At 34.5% G+C, this 8,767-nt stretch overlaps 1 long non-coding RNA gene across 1 annotated transcript; it reads right to left on the reverse strand.

The window, feature by feature from the left end:
• Nucleotides 1-5,754: 5,754 nt before the first annotated feature.
• LOC131957284 (uncharacterized) lies at nt 5,755-7,872 on the reverse strand. The gene is made up of 3 exons (XR_009389088.1): nt 7,679-7,872; nt 7,362-7,431; nt 5,755-5,942 (listed from the first exon to the last, which is right to left on the reverse strand). It is a non-coding gene; the product is annotated as an uncharacterized LOC131957284 (long non-coding RNA).
• Between the last annotated feature and the right edge of the window lie 895 nt (nt 7,873-8,767).

The following is an 8,767-nucleotide window of genomic DNA, read 5'->3' on the forward strand; positions in this document are numbered from 1 at the left end:
GGAAAATACGTTGAGCGAAAAACATTTAAAATATTAAAACATAATGTACCTAAATTATCAAACGAACTCAATTTTTCTGGTTTAACTCACTCTCAATAACAATCACACATGCAATTAATATTTTTTGAGGGGTTTTGTGTTTTTCCCCCTGAAATTTCATTCTGTCTCGCAATAGTGCAACATTTGATGTATACATCTGAGCTAAAGTCACTGTATAAACATTGTATATAGCCACACTTGTGTTCTCTAATGAATTTTGAGAAGAGCTCCTCTATAGGTCAGTAGATAGAGCATTAGCCTTGTAAGCTAAGGGTCGTGAGTTTCTTTCCCACTGCATGATATGCTTTTTAATGAAATATATTATTGACTGATATATAATACTAAACTAACTAATATAACAATTAAATGTTAAAGTATTGTTATCTATATATATAATTCTCTTCTGGGAGACTTTAGAAAACAAGCTGCAAGCGCGCGCCTTGCAGTCCCCTCTCTTCCTCTCTATCGCTACCACCCCCCCCCCCCCCCCCACCCCCACCCCTCACATGGTCAGGTGAGTTGTAGTTCATGCTAAATGTTTACAAAACAATCGTAGAGCCGGGTTTGGTGACGGCTATTAGGGGCAGATACTTTAGTTTGAAACTTTTTAAAACTTAGACGAGGTAACTAAGAGGAGGCTGCTTTCACGGGGGGGGGGGGGGGGGGGGGGGTGTAAAGTAGAAAAAACAACTAAATAGCGGCGCATGATACACCGCGGGTCGGCTCGTATTCAATATTAGTCACGAATAGTCGTTAATATAAATTTAATTATACCTTTATTGAGTTTTAATCATTAGAGTTGTTGTAACACAACAGAGATGAGTGGTCTAGGAGAATGATGATCGAGGTCTAATTTGGGTATTGTCTTTCTTTACTTGATCGTATACAGAGTGAAGAGGAGGGTCGGTGTGGTCGAGTCGATAAAGCTCATGGTTGCTAAACCAAAAATCTCGAGTTCGAACCCTCGGGCAGATGAGGCTCGTTAGCTGGGGACAGCCACTCTTCTAGGAGAGACAACTCCAAAATCAAACAACTGCTGCCTTGTAGTTTGTTCTTTATTGGACAAAGGCTATGGAAGCAAATAAAATCGGAGTCGAATTTGTGAATTCGACAGTACCAATGCTGCCACTGAAAATATTTGCTTTAAAACACTATCAGTAGGTCGTTAAGGACGATCCTACCCCCTCCCTCCTTTCCCCCAACCCCAACCCCTACCCTACACCCCCCCCCCCTTCCCCCGTGAAAGCAGCCTCCTCTTAGTTACCTCCCCTAAGTTTAAAATCGTTTCAAACTAAATTATCTGCCCCTAATAAATGTAAACATTTAGCGTGAACCACAGCTCACCAGACCATGTAGGGGTGGGGGCGGTAAGGACCGCGCTTACAACTTGTTTTCTAGCGTCTCCCAGAAGAGAATTATATATATAGATTGTAATCATGTACAGAAACCACATGCAATTTTGATAGTTATCGCGGTTTTACTTCTCGGTACTTAATCATATACGTAGTACATGGGAATATTTTAAAGGGCAAAAGTTATAAATCCAAATGTATCAAAATCTAGTCATCTAGTCCAGGGGTCGGCAACCTTTTGAGATGGAAGAGCCAAAAGTTACAATTTTCAAAATTTCCCAGTTTTTAAAGAACCAGAAACATTTTTTATATCAATATTTCATTATTCGATTAGGATTAGGTACATAAATTTGATTTGTTATTTAAAATACATAGCTTTAAATATGACATAATATTTATTCATATAAAAACATACACTTCTTTCGCGAGAATAATGAAATTAGTAATCAAAAATTAAAATTTTTTTTTTCTTTCTTGACGTACATCACCTGCTCAGTGGGTGTCTCCCATTAGCCAGTCAGGCCCAGTAGCGTAGCGAGGGGGGACGGGGACATATGTCCCTGGGCGCCGACCTTAGGGGGCGCCAAAATGGGTTGGAAAAATAAATTGAAAGGTTGAGGGGGGTGCAAATCGAAATCTTGAGTGGGGGGTGCAAATGGAAAAGTTTGAGGGGGGGGGGGGGGAGTTCAAATCGAAATCTTGAGGGGGGTGTAAATCGAAAAGTTTGTCCCCGGGCGCCGGGAAGGGTCGCTACGCCTCTGGTCAGGCCTCAACTTGGCTAACTTTGACTATCTGGCCTGAATATCGGTTTGATAACAGTGTAACGGTCGCTTCTGTCCTTCGGATCTCATCAGACTTATCTTCTACCCCACAGAGCACAAGGTAAACTCGTACCCCACCGTTCAGTATTCGGCTCAACAATAGTAACTAATCACTTAAAAACTATGTCACTCTCGTCAAATTAATGATTACTAACCACTATGGACATGCATTCTGAATAAAATGACATTCGCATTTAACGATATTCAAAAAAGTGGCCACTTGGGCGGTGGCAAGCATTGAATAGTCGCCACGGGACTGGCTGCAGCACTACTGTGGGGCTAGGCCTGGTGCCCAAGCGGCTGTCCGTATACTTTCTACCTCACAAACTGTCATTTTTCTCTGATGAGTGTTTTTATCCTGTTTAATGTTGAGTTTCTTTACAGTATAATATTTGTTGCGAATTTTGAAAACGAAATAATATAACTATTTAATAGATCTGAAGAGCCGCATCTTGACATTAAAAGAGCCGCATGCGGCTCGCGAGCCGCAGGTTGCCGACCCCTGATCTAGTCCAAAAAAACTTGGTTACGCTATTTTGTCCGTATGAATAGATATGCAGAAATGAATACAATTTGTTTATTTCATTTACACCACGTACAGTTGTTTATTATTATTTAACTCTAACAAGATTTTGTTTTCTATTTTGTATAGTGTTTTGTTACCAGTTTGTGGTTGTATGTATAAGTCGTGTGACGCGCTTTGCTGGACATAAGTTGGGTGTCAGTGAATTAACAGGAATGGAGACATTATTCGGTAGTGAGGGGGTAGATTGTCTGGAGTATGTATTGATTCGAATTAGACAGATGTATATATTATTTTCTTAATTGGCACAAGTGAAGAGTAAAATAATTTTCTTATTAAGTAGTACCTAATAAGAAAATTAGGACAAGACTTACACTTATCAACTTTATCCCTCTTTAAGGGATCCAAAATTTTACTTACATCTGTCTTGAATAATGCTTAAAAAGCGTATCTCTCTATACATAATAAATGTTTCTTAAATCAGAGCTAATGTGTTTTAATTTATAACTATTTTAATATTTTATGCTATTATATTTACAAAAATAATATTTGGGCATATTTATACAGACAATTAGTAATACAAAATAATATTATAACAATTGCGAACTATTATTCTTTTGTTTGCGTTGTTGATAAATAAGTATTTGTTTTTAGTTGATTTGATTTATTTCTATATATTGCCTCCCTTGATTCAATATTTTATATTGAAATCCAAATGGGAGGTAACCTAATCAATAAGACTGGAGAAATCATGATCGGCTATAATATCATCCATTTATTTAAGCCGCTTCGTGTGTATTTTTTCTAAGCCTTGTTTTTCTTTCCAAATTTTCAACGACTAATGCAGAAGTGAATAATGTTTGTTTACTTCGATTACATCACGTGCATTTGTGTAAGAGGCATTATCGGTTTTCTGCAGTCACACAATGTTAAAGTGCTACTAAACTTGTCTATCGTAGAATAGGGAGTTCAGGCCCAAATTGTTTTCAAAAAAAAAAAAATTAAAGCTATTAAAAATTGAAAAATGAAAATAAAATACCCAGCTGTAACGGGTTCCTGACTCACGTTAAAGAATTGAATGCCGGATGGGCATAGTGCCCATAGTATGCCCACAGTATACAGAGGTGATTGAAACATATGAACTCTACTTCATCTGTGCCTTGTGGCGTGGGCACAAAAAGCTGATGATGACGATGTTAGTCCACGCTAGCTGTGTGTAGCATAGTATTTAATGCAAATGCAATCTATTGTGTTGTTTACTGTTCTTGTGTGTCAAGTTTTTAGACTAGTTAAAATAGAATGTGTTTCTCTTTTGTTTTATGTGTAATGTAGATGGTTCATTTGAGTTGTTTATTATTGTTTAACAGAGTTTCTTCCAGGCATCTCTTCGGAGGAAGGGGGGCCGACCCCCCCCCCCCCCCCCCCTCCACCCCTTTAGAAAGTCTACCGCTCCCCGAACGAAATGGAATTTATATAGAAAACATATACATTTAACTGTGTCCGCCACCCCCCCCCCCCCCCCCGAAGAAAGTCTACCCCCCCCCCCCCCCCCGAAAATTTCAGGTGCCCCCTCCGGAGAAAAAAGTCTGGAAAAAACAATGTTGCTTAGCTACCATGGAACTACCATTTGACTCAAGATCTCCCAGTCATAAGGCATTGCTTATTTTGACTCGGAGATTGAAGGGTTATCTGGTCAAATAAAAAGTCAACGGTCGATCAAAAATAGATGACTTCGACAAATACTTAAGTTAAGATGTCTGAACAAAAAGTCAACCACGATGGCGTTAAGAGTCTATCTAGAGGTTGTTCCGGTAGTCCATGAAGGACATGCATAAAATTTTACAAACTTTTTATTGACATTATTGTATTGTCCCCTTGAAACAGGGATCCAAAATTTTTAGTTGATACAGGTCAAGATAACTCATTCAGTAAAGTAATTTATCAGTAGTGGCCAAACTTAATGTAACACAAACCTAGTGTATTTATTGTTTAAATTATAATTTTTTACGTAATACCAAATGGACGGACGGACGGACGGACGGACGGACGGACGGATGGATGGATGGATGGATGTGTGTCCGCAGCTTTAAGTCGTATCTTCTCCTCAACGAAGCAATATCGAGGACTAGTTCCAAAAGCAAATATGTTAATTAAGCAAGTTCGAAGGATGATTGTGGGCCAAAAATATTCCCGGAATTCCTTCCTGGATTTCCCGGAAAAGCCAAAAAAACTCGAAAAAAAAAATGCAGTTTTTGGTCCATATCTCGGCAACCAGACAATTTAGCGACTTGAAACATTTACCAATCGATTCCTGCCATAATTTAGAACAATATTGCCGAAGAAAGATTTTAAAAATATCCTTTCGTTCGGTCACAAAAAATTAATTAAGAAAATTGCGCTTAAATTGTCACTAGACTTTTTATTAACTTGTTTTTACGTTTCTACTCTTTTAACCACAACAAATCAACAAACGCTGTTAAAGAAAATTTTGCAAGTTTTCTTAGAGGGTTTTTTTTTAATTAACGTAACATTTAAAGCATTTAAAATCGTTGTATCAATACAAAATTGTAAACAGTATTGTTTTCTTATAAAAGCGACATACATTTCCTTTTGGAAAATATATAATATAACAATATAATATACACAATTTGAAAATGTAATTTCAAAATAGCTCCATAAATAATTAATAGTTTTTTAAAAAGTTTCAGCCTATTTATTTGATGAAAACAATTCCAAATAATATCGTAAATTATATATACTAAAACAAAAATTGCTAAAATTAGCTCCCATAACTTAAAACAACGAGATGTCTGTCCAATAAAGTATGTATATGAAATATGTAAGATAATACGTGGTATGTCTGAAAGCCAAAGAGAAACATACGAAACATTCATAAACACATTGAATTTCATTTTATATAAATTTATAGCAGTATGAAACGATATAACCATATACTGGTTAAAAAAATGAAACATGGCAAATACAGTAATGACGTGTTGATATCCTGATGCCACCGCAAACACTTTGTAAAGAAACCAAAAATCAAGATAAATTCTCAATTCCTCTAAGAATGGTAGTGCATCTAGCATTTCCTCTTTAGTTACGAAAAATACTTCTTCAATTCCTGTCTTTAAAGTTATGCTCTCCATTTTTTTGCTGTTGCAGAGAGTTTTTATAAGTCTCACTTTTGAAAACCCTTCTTCTCACCTATGAAAATAATTAAATATGCATGTATCAATATATATATTTTTTGTTTATATATATATATATATACATATATATATATATATATGTATATATATATATATATATATATATATATATATATATATATATATATATATATATATATATATATATATATATATATATATAAAGAGAGAGAGAGAGAGAGAGAGAGAGAGAGCATTAATAACATTATAGATCAACGAAGTAGAGAATTACAAAGGCCTATGGTAAAATGGAGTAAAAATCCAGTAGACTCAAAAAACAGTTGATTCTGATTACACACAACATTAAGACAGTAATCAATAAGATATTAAGACATCCTGATTATAATAATAATATTTTTTATTGTGGGAGTCTTAGATGGCAATTAGCGTCAGGGTGACTTCTTCAGTGCAATCAGGTTATAGAAATATAGAAACGAGAAGTGGAGTAAGCTTCTGTTTCGGTTACCGTAAATTGCTCAAACGTTGATAGAAAAATACAAATTTGATATAATACTAATGATATTTCGTAAACCTAACTGAAACGTCACTAAAGTTAACGAGTTTACTCACACATGCATGCACATAAACATACACATATACACACATACAAACACACACATTTACAGTCCAACGGTCAAATTGGACAACTACGTGCATATGGATACAAAAGATCAACGACAAAATGAGTCGAAATCTCGATTTTTGGAACGACTGCGATATATATATATATATATATATATATATATACATATATATATATATATATATATATATATATATATATATATTTATATATATATATATGTATATATATATATATATATATATATATATATATATATATATATATATATATATATATATATATATATGTATATATATATATATATATATATATATATATATATATATATATATATATATATATATATATATATATATATATATATATATATATATATATATATATATATATATATATATATATATATATATATATATATATATTCTCTTCATGGGGACCATAGAAAACACCACGCAGCTTAGCCACCACCCTCATCTCCACGTGTCAGGTGAGCTATGGTTTATCCCCAAATGTTTAGAATAGTAGAGCCGGTTCATTGTCGTCTGTAAACATCTGCTTTCACTGGGCGGGGTGGGATGGGAAGGCAGAGGGTTGGGGTAGTGTCGAATTCACAAATTATGAATTGTTGATAAAGTAGAAAATAAAACAACTAGATAGCTCCGTATGCTACGTCGCGGGTCAGCTCGTGCTTTATATTCTGTATACGTTACAGTAAAGAAGCGTAAAACGGCGAAAGCTGTTACAATCTCATTTTTTTTTAAATTTAAGTGCACGATTAAAGTTTTTTTTCTACAATCTGTATAAGAGAAAGTAAAAAAAAAAACATACCTTTGTTTCAAGGTTAGTTTCTGTTGGTCTAAGATGAATATCACGTGTCCGTTATTTGAGTGTCAATATGCTGTAAAAATATTTAAATACAAAGTTCAATGCATACGATTTACAAATTAAAACTACGATTTTATTTTAGCTCTTGCTAGTGATGGATCTAAGTAGTATGTAAAAAAGGGGGTAAAAATAAACCAGTTCCTTCTGTTGAATTACTTTAATATATTTACGGTATTTACAGTGCACAGAGTACAGTCAAAAACGAGAAAACTGTTATACAAGAATCATTATTTAACACAAAATTAATAGAACATTCTTACCAAAAGAATCAAAATACTTCGTGAAAGTTTATTGTAATTCTTTGCTAATGGTTTCAGTGAAACTAAAACTAAGACTTGAATGTACGGGCTTTGGAATGCCGATATATGGACGGGAAACCATTTTATAAGCTCAAGACCATTAGGTGGTTTTCTGACAGCATTCTGACTCAGTGCCAATATTACGTGTTATTAGGTGATTCCCTTAAGAACACTAATGGTTTCCAAATAGCTTTTAAAGAATGTGAACCGCACGTGGTTAGAAGAAAGTCTACCACCCCCCCCCCCCCAGAACGAAATGAAATTTATATAGAAAATATATACTTTTGACAGTGTCCGCCCCCCCCCCCCCCCGAGAATTGTTGCACCCCCGGAGAAAAAAGTCTGGAAGAAACACGGCAGTTTAGGTTCGGTTATGCTAGGCTAGACTAGGCAACTTAGAATGCTCAATGCTTTCTTTATTATTTTTTTAAGTAAGAGACGTTTTCTCATACTTTTAGTCTATTCATGAATATTTACAAATATTTTAAGCTAAACAAATCGAAATCGATCCATTAGGCATAACGAATAGGTGAAGTAAACCGAAGATTATACCATTGAAATGATTGACACCTGATTTGGCATGTGATCAAGTTGCGGTGAAATCAATATGTTATTCGGTCAAGTTTTTGTATGAGTAATTGGAAGCTTGACAAAGTTTAGACTTTAGAAATATTTAAAAATAGTTCATAGTAATCAAACAGTTGTCATTTACAAGAGAGTATTTTTAAATTTGAAATTCCCTTCATCGATTATTTTATGGCAATCTAAATGGTTGATCTGGTGGAAAGATATCTTCGTCGGACTAATTAGCATTTATTGAAAAATAACTTTAATTTTTAACAGTTCGTTAAAATTAATTGTGTCATAGAAATATTGGAAACAGAAACATATTCTAACCTAAGGAAATTATAATCTAGCTAATTTGTTCATTTTCGGATAAATATAATTTGTCTATTGCTAACGGAAATTGAAACTAACCTTTCAGTGATAAAATTGATGTCCTTTACTAGGTTTTCAAACTTTAGCTTAATTAAAAATTCAGGGGGAAAT

The sequence above is a fragment of the Physella acuta genome, unplaced genomic scaffold (assembly GCF_028476545.2).
Source record: "Physella acuta isolate Inbredline_101_S28 unplaced genomic scaffold, ASM2847654v3 ptg001231l, whole genome shotgun sequence".
Classification (NCBI taxonomy): Eukaryota; Metazoa; Mollusca; class Gastropoda; family Physidae; genus Physella; species Physella acuta.